Consider the following 18344-nt stretch of genomic DNA (forward strand, 5'->3'; position numbering starts at 1 on the left):
AAACCCTGCCAGCCCCTCGCTGACAGGGAAGGCAGCACACCCAGTGCTCCCTGCAGAGGTTACCAGAGCTCACAAGCCACGAGGAAGCTTAGAGACCTGCAGAGCCTACGCTCTCGGTTTGCAGGTAAGGAAAACTGAGGTTCACAGAGTTACAGAGAGCTCAGAGCTGGTTGGTGACAGAGCCCAAACCAACCAGGCCTCCATTTTCATATCCCCTCCCTCATGACTGCAGGAACGTGTTAATGTTTATGAGAACTTTGGGTGCCTTAATTTCCTTACTGTAACACAACAGTAATATATTGGCTCATCTGCCTCCTTATGAACCCCGTAAGGACAGATTTTTTTAATTAAGAATATAAAAACAGTAAGTGGAGTATCAGGGAGTGGGTATAACTCTGTGGTTTGAGCCCTTGCTTCCCATGTATGAGGTTCCAGTTTCAACCCCACTACCTCCTGAAAACAGTAAGCGGATTATTATAATTCTTCACCAAGTCAGTAGATGCCTAAATCCTCTGAAAATATCTTAACCATCTGTGCACAGGCAGCAAGTGCTACGAGGCTATTCATGCCCTTGACCTTCTAGTACCGTTCCTGGCTAAACACCCCAGAGGGAAAGAACCCAGACACTGAGGGGTGTTTTATCCCAGGCATTCACAGAAGGGCCATTTATAATAGTGGAAATTGGAAAAATCCCAAATGCTGAACAATAATGGAACGACTAAGGAAACCAGATTGAGCAAAATAACGTGCTCAATGCAGCTTCAAAGCAGGAGGCCAGAGCAGTGAATGCTGGCGTGAAACGGGCCGAGGAGGGAAGCCGGCAGAGGAAGGGCCCAGGACTCATGTTCCTGTTTAAACCCTGCCACTGACTTCCCAGAGGGGCCCACAGAGCCTCCGCAGGAGCTCCACGGTCCTCTGGTTCAAAGTACACAGAAGAGGGGGTGCCCTGGGGGAGCCAAGGCCCTCCTGCCCGTGTCTCTCAGAAGTGGGGGGATTTTCAGTGAGGAGAGGGACAGGGAGTCAGAGATGGGGAGAAGAGTTTACTTACTTTGGGTTAACTCCTATGTGCCTTAGTTGACACATTACAATGTCCACAGATTACTTAACAGTTTTTAAAGAAAAAAAAATTAACATAGGAATATTTAAAAGGGGTAGGGCAGGAAATTCCCTTCACCTCTATCCTGCTGTTAGCTCAAGTTTTCAGGGAACTTGAAAGATATTTTTCTTCAGAAATATGAGCCATACCAGAGACCCTGGCAGGGTTCTTTTTTTTTTTTTAAAGATTTATTTATTTATTTATTTCTCTCCCCCTTCCCCCCCACCCCCGCCCCAGTTGTCTGTTCTCTGTGTCTATATGCTGTATCTTCTTCTTTGTCCACTTCTGTTGTCAGCGGCACAGGAATCTGTGTTTCTTTTTGTTGCGTCATCTTGTGTCAGCTCTCCATGTGTGGCGCCATTCCTGGGCAGGTTGCACTTTATCTCCCGCTGGGTGGCTCTCCTTACAGGGCACACTCTTTGCGCGTGGGGCTCCCCTACGCGGGGAACACCCCTGCGTGGCATGGCACTCCTTGCACGCATCAGCACTGCGCATGGGCCAGCTCCACAGGGGTCAAGGAGGCCCGGAGTTTGAACCGCGGACCTCCCATGTGGTAGATGGACGCCCTAACCACTGGGCCAAGTCCATTTCCCCCTGGCAGGGTTCTTGACAGCTTTCCATTTCTGAATCCCATATGAGACTCTACTTTTGGTAACTGGGACCTCTTGAGACCATCCCCTTCTCCTTCACCATCTGCTATTTCCTTTCAATAAATCCCCTTTTGGTCCCAGAGAGCTTCATTCTGTTACTGTGTCTACAACCAAAACAATTCTTGGCCAGGACGACTGCTGCCACCCCTGCTGTGAAGGACCAGCCCACCTGCTTGGCCCTAAAGCTCCACTCTGGCTCTCCAACGGTCACCCCAGCACGGCCCCATGTCCTGGAATGGCCCCATCGCTATGTGCAAACCCTGATGCTTCCCCACCTGCTCAGGTGCCCTCTCCCTCCAGCATCCCCTCAGCAAGTTCTCCTCTCAGCCCTCCTGCCTCCATAGCCTTCTGGCCCAGTTTTAACTCCTCAGGCCACCACTGAAAGGACCTTCCCAATGACCCCTCTCCTCCAATCTCCAGCCTTAGGCAGACAAACCCTGATTTTTCCTCTTCTACCCCCACCTCCCCTGGGCTGCTGGAGAAATCGCTGATCCCATCCAGGACTCACCTGGCCCTACCCTCTGTGCTGCTTAGCAACTAATTAGCAATCCATTGTGGCAAAGTCCACTACTGTCTCCTAACTTTCCTTTCCCCTTCTTCCTGATAGTAATTACACCCCCTATTTATATCTGGGTCCACGGCTACCCAGAATAAAGACTACATTTCCCAGCCTCCCTTGCAGCTAAGCCTGTCCGTAAGACTACATTCTGGTCATTGAAATTAAAGTACAGTAGCCCATTTTGTGACTTCTGGGTATTGTTCTTAAAAGTGGTACTGCACATGTGATCCTGCAATACCACTACTAGGTATATACCCAGAAGAACTGAGAGCAGTGACACAAACAGACATCTGTACACTGATGTTCATAGCAGCATTATTCATGATTGACAAAAGGTGGAAACAACCCAGGTGTCCATCAACCGATGAATGGATAAACAAACTGTGGTGTATTCATATGATGGAATATTATGCAGCTGTAAGAAGAAACGAAGTCATAAAGCATATGACAACATGGATGAACTGGAGGGCATTGAGTGAAGCAAGCCAGACACAAAAGGACAAATACTGTATCATTGTGCTTCTGTGAACTAAATATGTCATGTAACGTATTATTTGTTTATATAATACAAAACAATACAAAGCAATTTATAAAGATGAAATTAGATTAGTGGTTATGTAGGGCTGGGAAAGTCACACTAAGGGGTGTAGTTTTTTTTCTTTTTGGAGTAATGAAATGGTTCTAAAACTTTTGTGGTGATGATACTAAAAGCCATTGATATACACTTTGGATAGATCATATGGTATGTGAATATATCTCAATAAAACTGCTGACTTATACTTATCTGGCAGGGGAGACACCATGATCACGAAGGTGGTTTTCCTGGGGCGAGGTTGATCCGTTGCACTGGGGACCTGCTGAGCCCTGCAATTTCCCATAGGGGATTTTTTTTTTTTTTTAAGATTTACTTTATTATTTATTTCTCTCCCCTTCCCCACCCCATTGTCTGTTCTCTGTGTCCATTCACTGCATGTTCTTCTGTGTCCACTTGAATTCTCGGTAGCACCAAGAATCTGTGCCTCTTTTTGTTGCGTCATCTTGCTGCGTCAGCTCTCCGTGTGCGGTGCCACTCCTGGGCAGCCTGCACGTTTTTCCCACATGGGGCAGCTCAATGCAGGGCATACTCCTTGTGCATGGGGCTCCCCTACACAGCGGACACCCCTGCGTGGCAGGACACTCCTTGTGTGTGGCAGCACTCCATGTGGGCCAGCTCCACACGGGTCAGGAGGCCCTGGGTTTGAACCCTGGACCTCCCATGTGGTAGGCGGACGCTCTCTCAGTAGAGGCACGTCTGCTTCCCCATGGGGGAAGCTTGACTGCATAGTTTGTGTTGCTGGTGGACTGCATCTGCTCTTTCCCCCCCCCAAAAAAAGAAAAACAACCAAAACTGCTGAATAAATAATTTTGCATGAATAGCCAGAAATAGCAGCTATATACAGCAGGGGAAACAGAGAGACTAAAGGGTGAAGAGTTTTCTTGCTCACTTGTTTTTTTGTTTATTATTATTGAAATAACAAAAATGCTCTAATAATGATTAAAGTGATGAATGCACAACTCTGTGATGATACCAAATACCATTGAATGTACACTTTGGATGAATTGTATGCTTTATTAATATGTACCAATACAATTGATTTGTTTAAAAAAAAAAAAAGAGTAAGGCACACATCCAGGAGAATATTCAAATATTTAATAACTGCTACTGCCAGGACACTGGCCACAGTGCTGGAGGAACATCCTGGAAGGACCTGACAAAGCTTGGGTAGTGGTAAAGTGGGTAGTCCCAGGGGAGGAGCCAGAGTGGATAAATCAGTGGGGGGATGAGTGTCAGTTGAGCCATTTCAACTAATAAAGAGATATCTCAATAATTTAACTACTGATACAGCTCTACTACTGTGTACAAGCTAAATATAAACCCTGGGTAAAATTCCTTTCTTCTTCTTGCTGGCCAGAATGTGGACATAATGGCAGGAGCTCCAGCATCTTATGCTGGACTATGAGGTGGAAGACTTGTTGAGGATGACAGAACAACAACATAGAAGCCTGGTGTCCTGATGATTATACCCACTCAAGACCATCTACCTCCAGATTTTATTTAGTAAATGCACTCCTGTCTTCTTTAAGCCCTCATTATCTTGAGTTTTCTGTTACACTCCAGGTCTCCTCTACAGTACTCAAGCCCTCAACTCATCTTTTTTTTTTTTTAACAAATCAATTTTATTGATACATATTAATAAAGCATACAATTCATCCAAAATATACAATCAATGGCATTTGGTGTAATCTCATATTTGTGCATTCATCACTTCAAATATTAGTACAGCATTTTCATTATTTCAAAATTAATGATAAAAAACAGACAAATAAACAAGAAAATTCTTCACCTTTCAATCTCTCTATGCTTCCCCTGCTGTACATAGCTGCTACCTCTGGCTATTCTTGCACAATTATTCATTTACTTATTTATTCAGCACTTTTACTGAGATATTTTCACATACCATACAATCTATTTAAAGTGTATAACCAATGGCTTTTCTTTTCTTTTTTAACTTTATTTTGTACGTTTAGCAATTGAAAATATAAAAAATTAAAAAACATCCATTTCTCAGGAAGCAGATGTGGCTCAAGCAATTGGGCTCCCATCTACCATATAGGAGGTCCAGGGTTCGATGCCCAGGGCCTCCTGGTGAAGGCAAGCTGGCCCAGTGCAGCGAGCTGGCCCAGTGCAGCGAGCTGGCCCATGCAGAGTGCCACTGGCACACATGGGAGTGCCACCCCATGCAGGAGTGCCACCCTGTGTAGGAGTACCAGCCAATGCAGAGAGCTGGTGCAGCAAGATGACACAACAAAAAGAGACACAGAGGAGAGACAATAAGAGACTTAGCAAACCAGGAGCTGAGGTGGCGCAAGAGAATGATCACTTCTCTTCCACTCCAGAAGGTCCCAGGATTGGTTCCTGGAGCCACCTAATGAGAAGACAAGCAAACACAGAAGAACATACAGAGAGCAGACAATGAAGGGAGGGGGGGGGAGAAATAAATGAATAAATCTTTTTTAAAAAATTAAAAAAAAACAAACATCCATTTCTCAATTACATGAATGTACTGGATACATATAAAAAATTTTTTTGAATCATGCAGTATTATGACTTTTCATATAATCACAATGTTGTACATTCATCATCACAAAAAATTTTTAGAACTACTTCATTATTCCAAAAAGAAAAACTCCACACCCCTTAGCAGTCCTTCCTCAGCCCTACATACCACTAATCTAATTTCACCTTTATAAATTGATTTATATTTACATTTTATAAAAGTGGAATCATACCCTATGCTATACAACATATTTAGTTCATTCAATGTTTGTCCTTTTGTGCCTGGCTTGCTTCACTCAACATAATGTGCTCCAGGTTCATCCATGTTGTCGTATGCTTTACGACTTCATTTCTTCTTACAGCTGCATAATATTGTCATGTGAATAAACCAGTTTGTTTATCCATTCATAGTTAATGGACACCTGGATCAACTCATCTTTAGCTACTTCATCCCCATTTCCCGCTTTACCCCTCCTGCCTCTGAGGAGGAAACGTCCTTTCTCTTCTTTATGAGGCTGAAGATCAGCCACTAAATCTACCTGTGTTTTTTATTATCCGCCCCTGTGACCTCTAGGACAGAACTGATAGCCTGTCCATTCTGATTGTTCAGTGTCCATGCCCTACCAGTTGTTGAATATTTTAAATATCATCCCTCGAGCACTTGGCTCCATCAATTGCCCCTCCGTTCCCCCTTCACGGACTCTTCTTCCCCATGAGACTACAAATAAGCCCAAGTCTCTGCCATCCTAAGAGGACTCTTTCCTCACTCCTGAGTTTCACTTCACCTACTGTGCTTTCTCTTCCCTTCCCTTCGTGGACACACTTCAGTCATCTGCAACTGCCATATCTACTACTTCCCCTCCTGAGTCTATCCCAGCTCACCCTTCCACCCAACGCTTGTCCAAAGCAGACAGTGGATTCCTACTTGTGAAGTCCCCTCATCCCCTTTAGCCGCTGGCACGGTGGGTCTGTGCCTCCCGCCTACAATTCTCCCCCACGTCGGCATCAGTACCACAGCACCCCTCGGCAGGGGTGGCAACCCCCTCCCCACTTCATCCGCCACAGCAGACACCACTACCGAGCTCAGCTTCTCGAGGCAGCCCTACGGCTGATCAAAGTATTTGCTAGCTGTCTTGGCTGGGAAACAGCTCTGAGGCTGTTGATCAGGGAGTGCTCTCAGGACCAACCCCAGGAGGCAGTGAGGGTGGCAGGACAGGGCAGAGGGGGCCTTGAGCCATAATGAAGTGGCAGCCGAGGCCTCAGCCCGTCCCACGTGGCATCCCACGTGGCATCCCACGTGGCACGGCTGGCCCTGCAGAGCGTTCCTCAATGGAGGGAAGGGGGCTGGGCCTTTGCACCGCAATATAATAGGGACCAGGGAAGGGAAGATAAGCTGGGGTGAGGGGCTCCCTTTGGCTGAGGGTGATTCCTGGAGCTGGGTGCAGTTGGGAGCCCTCAGCAGGCAGCGCCCCTGGCAGCCTTAGTCCTGAAAGGTGGAGCTGGATGGCGCACTGAGCCAGGGCGCCATCCCTGCCTGCTTGGTTGTCGTCCTACTTCTCTGACCGTTTCTTTTCAGAACCTAAAGCCTTGGCCCTCACCCAGCTTTGCAGTCTCTGTTACCCTCCAACTCCCCAGCCCTGTCCTCCATCTCCATCCCACAGTCCCTGATTCCCTAAATGAGTACTGCAGTTTCACATCTCTGTGCTCCTGCAGATAGCCCCTCCCCTTCTTAAATTCTCTCTCCTTCCTCTCTCCCTGGTGAACTCTTATTCAAGCTTCAAGACCCAATCAAGGGACACCACCAGATGGAAGCCTTTTCTATTCTTTATGGAATTGCAGAGACGCCCTTCTCAGTGCTCCCACGGTACTTTGTTCACGTCTTAAGAGTCATCTATCATGTGGTTTCGTTATTGTCTTAGCAATACATTTATTGAGCACCTATTATATACCAGGCCTGTACTAGGGGCTGAGGACACTGAACTGAAAGACACAGGCTGAGAGGAAAGGCCACAGGAGGGGCTTGTTATTCCCTGCCCGCCTCTGGGAAAACCACAGAGCCTGGGCTACGACCATATTCCCTCCGGGGGATCTCTAATGCTCAGGTCCGGTCACCCTGGCCACAGTTAACTGGACTGGGGGTGAGCCAGCCCCAGGCAGCCGGTCTATGCTGGAGGCTCGTGGCTCTCACTCGAGTATTCCATACGGGACTGTGGCTGCCCATGCCAATCCCAGCGCTCTGGAGAGGCTTAGCAGGGGATGAAAGAGCGTGCGTTGGTGAGTCAGCGGCAGCAGGGGCAGCGAGGCAGACAGGAGCTGCTGAGTCACCCCAAGAAAGCCTGCAACTGAGGTCAGAGCTCATTTGAACATCTGATGACGGCCGCAAAAGCTCTGCCAGAAAAACGCTTAGATGCAACATTTTGCAGATGTTTTCAGGAGGTTCAGAGACCTCCAGTATCCATCTGTGGACTCTAAAACAAGAATCTCAATAAACCCGAATTGGGGAAGTGACTTAACCAGTTCACACAGCAAGCAAATAAGAGAACTGGGACCGGACCTAGCTCTCCTGCATTCTAGTTCTCCAGATTTATCAGCTGTCTCCACCTACCAAACCCTCCCACATTTCAAGGTTTCTGCACTTGGCTCTTGTCAGTTTGTTGAGGAGGTTCATCAGCTCTGGGCACTGAAAACATTACGTTTCTCAGTCCGCCACGTGGGCCTGGGACCCTGGTCCTTCATCGGGATTGGGACACCCCATCAAGACGCTCCACGGCTGGGCTTCTGGCGGCCAGGTCAGCACCGAGGTCCACCTTCACAGGTGGGGACCGTGAACTCTTGGCTCAGGATAGATCTCTGTACTTAAACATCCTTGGAAACAAGGAGGCTGGTACCTCTGCTCTTTTCATTCTCTTGAGGTTTCTTTGTGGCGTCTGGTCCTGTCTCAGGCGTTTCTTCATTCTGTTCAAGGTTGGAGTGAGCCACACTCACTGGATTCTAAGTGCCCCCAAAGCACAACCCCACCCACACCTGGAAGTTTTACTCAGAGCAGGGGTTCTTATTTTTTTTTGTTCCATAGACTCCTCTTACTAAGTCCACACTATACTGTGTTATATATATCACACCCACACCAACACGTCCCCACAAGAATAATGTTTTTTTGAATTTCAGGTCAAGCTCAGGGACCCCTGGTTAAGAACCCCTGACTTAGAGAGAGGGGATTGGATTTGAAGTCAGGGCACCTGGAATCTACCCCCTGATCTGCTTCTTGCTGGCTGTCACCTCCCGTGGCTTTTCCATCCGCCCAGGGAGCATGGACATACATTGCCGGCTGGAAAGAGTGGTGCCACTGGAGGAAATGCTGTGCCCGCGGTGGGGCATGAGCCTATTTCAAGGTCAAAGTCGCCCTTTCAAACACTAATCAACTAATATGTCTTCATGACCAGCTCTGGGCTAAACCCTGCCCCAGGCACTGGGTATGTGGCAGGACATGTCCTCCTGTCCTTAGGCGGCCTCAGTCCAGGTGGGGATCAGTAGTCAATGGTTTCTGAGCCATCTCTCTTCCCACCTTCCCTGAAGATGATAAGGGTTTGTTCTTCTTGACACTTTTTTAAATAGGAGACCCAAATCCTGCACCAGGGAGAACCAGCGACTCCTGACTGCCGCCTGAGGGGTTCCCAAGGGCACCACAAGGTTTGTTTTCAGCCTCAGCCTCCAAGACCTTGTCCCACTCCCCACTCGTCTGTCCCCAACTTTCCCTGGAGGGGGCGGATCCCAGCAGAGCAGGCCTCCTCCTCGACCCTGCCAGAGACCGTGCCTCCAAAAGCCTCCAGGTCCTGGGGCTGGCTAAGCTACCAGCCAAAGGGCACTGGAATCTCCAATGGCTCCTACGGCATTGTAACCGGATTTTGTCTAGGTTCTTGGCTATGGTGCAGAATTGAATTTCAAGAGCACGCCGGGTGAACTAGGCCAGTAATTTATGAAGGTAGGGAGGGAAGAGAAACGGGAGAAAGTAACAGAGCAGTGGTCCCAGGTAGTGAGGAAGGGGCTGAAAAGTAATAAAGGAGGCTGATTTACAGGCTACAATTCCCCATTATAGATTATAAACACCCGGATTTTACTTGCGTGGCCATCATGGCAGGGGAAAAACGGCAAAAGCAGGGCCCAGAGGGCAGGAACAGGCACACGGACCGGTACTGGTACTGGCACCAGGACACGTGAAGGCAGGAGAGTAAAAGAGCTTGGCACTTGCTTTTTAAACCATTAATTATTCCGCCCCTTTGCTAATGGCAGGGGGGGAGTTCCAGCAGTTTGCTGTTTTGATTGATTACCCCCACTCATCAGTCCCCCAGAGGGCCCAATGATAAAGTCCTTGGGAAACACCCAGGGCTTCTCCTGGCTTCCCTTGGCTGCTGGAGGAAATTTTGGTCGGAATGGCAGAATCTTGGGGCAGGGGGAGGGCGGTCTTGCAGCAGCTATCTTGGGGTTTTTGATGTCCACGTGGACCCTCTGCCAGGTTCCAGATCCATCTATTGATTCCCTATCTTACTAGCCCAGCTTCAGCACGAAGACAACGTTGAAATATATAACCATACAAAATGGGAGAGCAAGGTGCAAAGAAGTGTTTAATATTCTCCATTTGTGTTGGAGGGGTGCGGAGAAAAGAACATGTATACATATTTGTTTAAATTTGCAAAGACTATCTCTGGAAGAATTTAGAGCAGGGCTGGAAGGAAGCGGTTTTACTAACCCTTCTTTATTTATTTATTTTCTCTTCTTTATTTTATTTATTTTTTATGTCTAGAATTATATTTTATTATTTGTAGAGTAAATGGTTCATATTAAATGTGGCAACCACAATGAATAGTTGACAAAAAATTTTGTTGATCAGTATTATAATAAAGTTCCTACATAGATGAACTTTAGTCTACTAAAATTTGCATAATATATAAGAAATATTGTCTACCTAAAGTGATTGTTAGCATCTGTATCTACAAATAATTTGTTTTTCAAATTTCTGTCTTTTTTTTTTCGTTGTGGCACATGCATTGCATTTGGTGAATACATTTTGGAGCACTGCTACACCACATGGATTATAGTTTACATTGTAGTTTACACTCTCCCCCAGTCCATTCAGTGGGTTATGGCGGGATATATAATATCCTGCATCTGTCCCTGCATTATCATTCAGGACAAGTCCAAGTCCCGAAAATGCCCTCACATCACACCTCTGCTTCCCTCTCCCTGCCCTCAGCAACTCCCATGGGCACTGCCTCCACATCAATGATATAATTTCTTCTATTGCTAGAGTCATAATAGTTTTATAGTAGAATAAGTCCACTCTAATCCATCTTTTATTCCTGCATCCTCTGAACCCTGGGATGGTGATGTCCACTTCACCTCTAAATCGAGAAGGGGCTTAGATCCCACATGGCTGATGATTCCCTCATATAGTGGTTGACCATCCCCACCTCCCTGTTAGCTGACCTGGGTAAGTCCAACGAACCAAAGAGTAGGTGTTGCAACTCTGCTGAGGCTCAGGTCTCAGCTGGCACATGGGCAGTCCAGAGATTCAAGTCTCCTGAGCATACACCAACCCCAGCACCAACTACAGGTTCAGTAAAAGTGACAGAAGAGGCATGTGTAGAGAGGTCACATCTGATTCCAACTCCATGACACTCAGGAGCCCAAATTCCAGGGCCCACTGGCAAGGCACCGAACTCCAGAGCCACCTGCCATGACCACAGAACCCGTGTGTCTCTGCAGCCCTCAGGTGCTCCTGAGTGCTAAACCTTTAGAATTCAAACTATGTAAAGGTATTTCCCCACCAAAAAATGAAGAAAGAAGATTAAACCTATTTAAAAAGAAGATAGACTAAAGGCCAATAAGCACATGAAAAGATTCTCAACCTCCTTATCCACAGGGAAATGCAGATCAAAACCGCCATGAAGGTCAGAGCATGGAACAGCTGTGCCCTTCCTACTGCCAGCAAGAAGAGAAGGATTGAATTACATTTGTAACCAAAGACCATGAAACTCCAAGCAATGCAGAGCTGGTGGAGGGCCCCAGCAATCCTCCATGGGAGGACACGGATTGATTCTGCCAATGGAGACCTTAACTGGACCTGCCCATGCCTTGGGGGAAGGGCAGTGGCCCCGATGGGGAACTGTTCGAGTCAGCCTTTTCCTGCTTCTGCTACAGCAAGGAGGATGTCAAGGGGTCAGACTGTGTAGACCAGTTCTGGGCCATGGAGGAATGCATGCCGAAATACCAGGACCTCTATCCCCAGGAGGATGAGGAGGAAGAGGAAGAGGAAGAGAAGAAGCCAGCAGAAGGTATAGAGGAAACAGCTCCCACTGGCACCGCTGCAACCAAATAAGGGGTCAAGCCAATCTAGGCCAGAGGCACTGGACGCCTGGCCTTCCGTTTCAGATTGACATGGACATTTTACAAAATGCTTTTCAATTGCTCACCAGCAAAGTGTCTTTCCTTCTGTTGTTTCCTGCACTGTAATGAACAAAATAACTTTTATTTATTTATTTATTTTTGTAGGAGGAAACGGGCAGATTGAACCCGGCCTGACTGAATCTGGGAGGATTGGACCTGGAACCTCATAAGTGGAAAGCCAGAGCTCAACTACTGAGTCACATTGCTCCCCTGAATTGTTATGTGAGATTTTTTTATTTGTTTGTTTTCTTAGGAGGCAGGGGAACTGAACTGGGATCTCCCATGTTGGAAGCAGGTGCTCCACTGCTTGAGCCACATCGGCCCCCCCAAAATGACTTGTTTTGATGATGAACTCTTGGCATACACACTGAAAAAGATGGGGGTTTTGTGCATGTGTCCCACATAAACCTATCAGCAAATGTAGTTGCCACTTTTGAATTCTCTTTTTTTAGATTGCTCAGAATTTGCCACTTTGAAATAATGTGCTGAATATTCTCAGCAACCACAAATCATCGTACAGGAGTTTCTTGTGCATGAGTTGATTTATTCTGACCCATTATATTCTTTTTAGTACATTTCATTACTCTTTAGTGGATGAAACAAAAACATCTTCGTTTTAAATGCCCAGAATGGAGGTGTTAAAAGAGTTTCCCCTTACAATAATTAACAGGTCATAACGCTGTGACTCCATTCCCATTCATTGCACAAACTGCCTGTGGGGGCTAGAAGGCAGCCGGTTCCCTCCCAAAAATAAACTAAAAGTAGAGCAGATAAGGGCAGATAAGGACCTTTACCCCAGGCACCACCAACCCCACCCACATTCCAAGACTTTGTAGCCACTTCCCCCTGGCCACTTGACCCCAGGCTGTACTCGGTTTACCTGCCTATTGGTGTACTGTATAAAGTCACACCCACCACCTTCCTGGAGCCGGCTGAAGTCTCTCTTCAGACCCCTACCATGCAGGTGGGGGGCTGAGGTCTATTCTTTAGACCCCTTCCATTGGGAAAGCTTCCCAATAAACGTCCTGCCTGCAATCGTGTCAGTCTCCGTGTCCCAGTGAGTAGCATTTTTCTCTAACAGGAGGTAAGCAGATGTGGCTCAGGCAACTGGGCTGCCGCCTACCACATGGGAGGTTGCTGGTTCAGATCCCAGTGCCTCCTAGAGATGACAGTGAGCTGGTGTGACAGGCAGATGCGAGAGGCTGACACACAGACACAAGAAGAAAAAACATAACGAGAGACGCAATAAAGCTGGGAGCAGAGGTTCGCAGTGCTTCCTAAAGAAGACAGCAAGCTGGTGTGATGGGCGGCCATGGTGACCTGTTGCAGCAAGATAATGCAACGAGAGACATGGGAAGGAAAAGCAGAACAAGAGACACAACCAAGTAGGGAGCAGAAGTAGCTCTGGTGATTAAGCCCCTCCTTCCTACAACGGAGGTCCCTGGTTTAGCTTGTGGTGCTGCCTAAAGAAGCAAGGAAGACAGACACAGCAAGTGAAAAACAACAAGGGGGTGGGGAGAAATAAGTAAATAAAATAAATCTTTTTAAAAAAATGCCAGAGTGGGGTCATTCCTCATAGGAAAGGCCAGATTATCAAATACTTATTTCTCGAAAACCATTTTGATCATTTGTATATGAGAAGGTACTGTGAGGTTATTAAATATACTTCAGGGAGCGGGTGTTGCTCAGTGGTTAAGCACCTGCTTCCCATGTACAAGGTCCCAGGTTCAATCCCCAGTGACTTATAAAAATAAAAATGCCATGAGATGGTGAAGTGGTGATTAATACCACTAAATTATTTACTTGAAAGAGACTAAAATGGGAAATAATTTTATGTTGTGTATATATATATCCATAATGAAAGTTTTTTCTTAGAAGATGAACTAAAGATTTCCTGCCCTGTCTGGGGGCAGGGGGAGGGAAATCACAGTAAGATGACACTTCACACCCTCTAAGATGGCTGTAATCTCAAAGACAGATAATAAGTGCTGGGGAGAAGGGTAGCAACCAGAGCACTCAGACTCTGCTGGTGAGAGTACAAAATGGTGCAGCCGCTTTGGAAAACAGTCTGGCAGTTCCTCAAAAGGTTAAACATAGAGTTAAACATACCATATGACCCAGCAATTCCCCTGTTAGGACTATACCCCTAATAAACAAACATGGCAAGACAGGAACTTGTACACAAATGCTCATAGCAGCATTATTCATTATTATAGCTAAGAGGTCTATCAGCTGAGGAACGGGGAAACAAAATGTGGTCTGTCCAGGCAATGGAATATTATTCTGCAACAAAAAGAAATGAAGTAAAAGTTTTGATCATGGACGGTGTCGGTGGCAGCACAGCGTTGTGGATGTAAACCGCACACCGAATTCTATCCTGAAAAGTGGTTAAAATGGGAAATTTTTAAAAAATACAAAATCCTGCGCATACACACACACAAATTTAAGTGTGAGAAAGGAAGGAAGTTCTGATACAAACCCTAACCTGGAGGAACCTTGAAAGCATCGTGCTGCCTGAAAGAAGCCAGACACCACGGACCACAGGGTATGAATGGTTCCATTTGTAGGAAATGTCCAGAGCAGACAAACCCACAGAGACAGAAAGTAGGCTAGAGGTGACCAGGGGATGCAGGGGATGGAGAGATTGGGGCAGGGGGTGATGGCAAAGAGATGGGGGTTTCTTTCTTTCTATATTTCTTTCTTTTTTTGAGGTGCCAGGGTCAAGGATTGAACCCAGGATCTTGTATGCAGGAAGGCAGTGCTCAACCACTGAGCGACGTCGGCCCCCCTCGGTTGATGTTTTCATTTGTTTGCTTGTTTTTGTTTGTTTTTTAGGAGGCTCCTGGGACCACAGGGACCTCCACGTGCAAAGCAGGTGCTCAATCACTTGAGCCACATCCACTCCCAGTGGTTTCTTTCTGTGGTAATAAAAATGCCCTAACGTTGTGGTGATGGATGCAGAAGTCAGAAAAGTCAGTGAACGTGCACTTTAAACGGGCCATTTGTGTGGTATATGAACTACATCTCAATAACAGTGTTTTTGTTTCTCTTTCTAATCATAGCCTTTATTCAATAAAATTTTAAAATCCTGCACTAGTGGTCCGTACACATATTTAATTTTTAACATCAACCCTCTGCCCACCTCTCCCCCCAAACTTAACCACCGGGCAGCCTCAATGCTCCGCCCACCTCACTGCCGCTGGTGCGGGTGAGCCCGGGGCTACAGTGGGTGGAGTGGCAGTGCGTCAACCTGGGGGAAGGAGAGCCCCAGCCCACCGGCCCCAACCCTCCCAAAGCCAGCTGCTGGCGAGCTGGCGAGCTGGCTCTGGTGCTGCGGCTCTTGCTTCCTCTCGTCTGCCCGCAACCACAGGAGCCCCCGTGAGCCTCCCCGTCCAATGACCACCCCCTGCAGGTGCCGAGGAACTGCTCTGCAAGCCCGCGGCCTCACGATGGCAGGTATCTGCCCCCTGCATTTCCTGCAGGGGCTTTTTCTGATCTAGGAGGTTGGGGTCCACCAAGATGGGCCCCGAAGAGGAGTCAGGAGACCTGGTTCCTGGGTGAGCTGCGTGGCCTGGCACAAGATGCTGCCCCTGTCCAGCTGTGGTGTCCCCACCCCCAATGGGACCGTGAGAGGCTTGGATGCAGGTCGTCCGGGTGCCATCCAGCTCTTGACCCCCATGGGGACACGGTGGCCCCAAGCCCCGTGCTCCCACAGTGTAGGTGTCTCCATGTCCCTGGGCACCTACGTGGGCCTGCTCTGCCCTTAGAAGGAGTGAGGGATGGGTGAGCCGGCTGCGTGCCGGGCGCTATGCGCTCTGCTCACTGCCCCTCACCTCCTCCCGGCGAGCCGCCAGCAAATTAGGATGCAGCCCATGCAGGCCCTGGGGTGGGCTCCCCTGGGGGAAACAAAGGCACATTGTTTCCATTAAGCAAGTTATTTCCTTGACCACTGAGACATGCTGTCACCATGGCTTGACATGCAGGTCACAAGGCCAGCAAGGAGATGTGTGCGTTCAGGTGAAACAAGGCAAAGTGGGCAACAAGATTTACAGGCTTGTTTATAGAATAGTGTTAAAGAACACGGGGATTTCGCACCTAGAGGTGTAATCGTGTAGGTCCTGTACATTAGATGTGTATCTCCTTTTACTGGAATGGGCTGATGTAATGGACATAACTAACTAGGACTATTTGCCTGCTTTAATGGGCTGACGGGGTATAAAAGGAAGCCCCTGTGATCAATAAACTTGTCTGATGAGCTTGAGGATTCGGTGCTCTCAGATCCCCAGATGCCAATCTCTCTTTGTCTTTCATTCCCGATACCCTTCGGATCGACGATTCCGACACTCCCCGGCCCACAGCGGGCTATCTGGGTCACCTGTGCCTCGATTGCCTTGCCTGTAATATGGGGGTAACAGTTCTGTCCTTATGGGTTGTTGTGAGAATTAAATAATCATGTAAAGTGGTTAAAAGAGAGCCAGGCACAAGGCAAATGCTGAGTAAGATTGACCGTTATGATCATTCCTTTTATGGGGCTCAGAGAAGCTAGGAAAGGGGGGTGGGGGCAGAGTTTCAACTCAGGTCTGACTCTGACCACCGCAAGTGCCAGGATCTGTATAAAAAATCCTGAAAGGAATTTGAAAAGCTGGAATCTCAAAAAAAAAAAAAAAAAAAATCCTGAGCTGGGCAGCGCAGTGGGTGCTGATGATGGTTTCAGGCATGGCATTGAAAAACAGTAACAACAGTCTTTTTTTTTTCCTGATTACCAAAGCAGTATATGTTCAACAAAATGTGAGAAACAGTGAATAAGCTCAGAGAGAAGTAAACATCCTTTCCCCTAGGATTTCATAAAAACCTTATTGCCCACACTCCTGGAGCCTCAAAAGGGAGGGGGCTTCTTCATAAACCAGGACTCTCTGGAGGCACTCGGGGCTATCGCCCGCCCCACGGGGCCAGCCCAGCCCCTCGGGCCCCTCTGAGGTCGTGAGGACACTCGCGGTGCCCAGCGGAGCCCGGGTCACATGCCCAGCCAGGAGGTCAGGCCACAGGGCGGCTCTCCATGCCACAGAGCCGAGAAGGCGGCTGAGAGGCCCTGTGCGGGCCGCGGCAGCCAGTGGATCACATGCTAAGTCACAAACATGGTCCCAAGGGCCCCAAGTCAAACGTCAGCATTTTCAGAAAGTGACAGACACTCAAAACCTGCCTCTCCCTTGGTTCCCTGGCCTGCCTTACCAGCAAAGACGCCCCAGAGCCCCGACTGGGCAGAGGAGACCCTGGCCCCAAGGTACCAACACCCACTAAAATAGAATTTAAAGCCCCTTGGAGAGCCCCCGAGTCCAAGGCCTCCTTGTACAGAAAAGGAAACTGAGGCCCAGAGAGGGCAAGGGACTCCTTCTAGGTCACCCAGCAAAGGGCTAGAGCTGGGAACTGACCCAAGTTTCTAGACTCCCTGGGCAACAATTTTCCATAGATTTGAGCCCAGGGATAATCTGCTAAGAAAAATTAAATTGGGTTTTCATTTAATCTCTATCTAAAGACAAGGACTCACAGAAAGAGGAGGAGTGATTATCCAGCTTCGGCTCTGGGAGTTCCAGGGACAAGGCCACAGGCAGGGCTAGCAGCTGTGTGTGCCACCCTCCCCCGGCCAGGACGGCAGCCGGCCAGGCTTTCTGGAAAAGGGCTTCAGTCTCACGGGCAGGACAGGGCACGTGGTGGGGGGGGTAGGGGTGCCCCATGAGTCAGTTGATGTGACAGTGCTTGTTCCAGTTCCATTCCCCAGCCAGCATGACCGGCCGATGCTGGCCTCGGCCTCCCGTCCTCCTCTGGGTCCTCCTCCAGAGTGGAGGGACGGGGGCTGGGGATGGGCTTCAGCAGGCGGGTGTGTGTGTGTGTGGGGTGACAGTCTACCATCCCGACCGGAAGTCACCCCACCCACCAACAGCCCCGGGCGTCGTGGTCCACACAGGCGTTGAGGCTCCTCTGGGCGCCGGGTCCCTGCCCTGGGAACTCCAGCCCTGGGGGCAGAGGGAAGCAGGGCACACAGTCATGTGGCCGGAGAAGGTGGAGTTGAAAGCCCAGAGTAGGCGCCTCGGACTCTAGCTGGCTTAGAGCACTGCCCTTGCTGTACCCAATGGGAACCGGCCACCAGGGTGGATCAAGGGTCCCGGTGGATCAAGGGACTCAAATCCCGACTCCCTCCTAGCCCAGCGAGCACAGTGCCCCCAGGTCCTTTGACCTGCAAGCCTCGCACGCATCCGGAAGCTGTGCACACAGCCTGGAAGGTGGGGTGGGGGGCCAGCAGTGGGTCTTGAAAATTGCTTCCTACTCTAGACTGGAGTTTGGGGTTCCCAGTCCTGCAGCCCACTGTGGGCAGGGAGGCCTCACTCTCTATCCATCCCCCTGCAGTAGTTTATTTGGGGGCTTACCCGCAATATATGTTTTATTTACTCTCTCCTATGTGAACGTCGGTGAGATAATCTTACTGTGTTCCCCATTTCCTTAGGG

At 48.5% G+C, this 18344-nt stretch overlaps 1 pseudogene; it reads left to right on the plus strand.

Annotated features, from left to right (window-relative positions):
• The first annotated feature begins 3081 nt into the window (after nucleotides 1-3081).
• LOC111767090 (U1 spliceosomal RNA) lies at nucleotides 3082-3228 on the plus strand (annotated as a pseudogene).
• Nucleotides 3229-18344: the final 15116 nt, after the last annotated feature.

The sequence above is a fragment of the Dasypus novemcinctus genome, chromosome 6 (genome assembly GCF_030445035.2).
Source record: "Dasypus novemcinctus isolate mDasNov1 chromosome 6, mDasNov1.1.hap2, whole genome shotgun sequence".
Taxonomy (NCBI): Eukaryota; Metazoa; Chordata; class Mammalia; order Cingulata; family Dasypodidae; genus Dasypus; species Dasypus novemcinctus.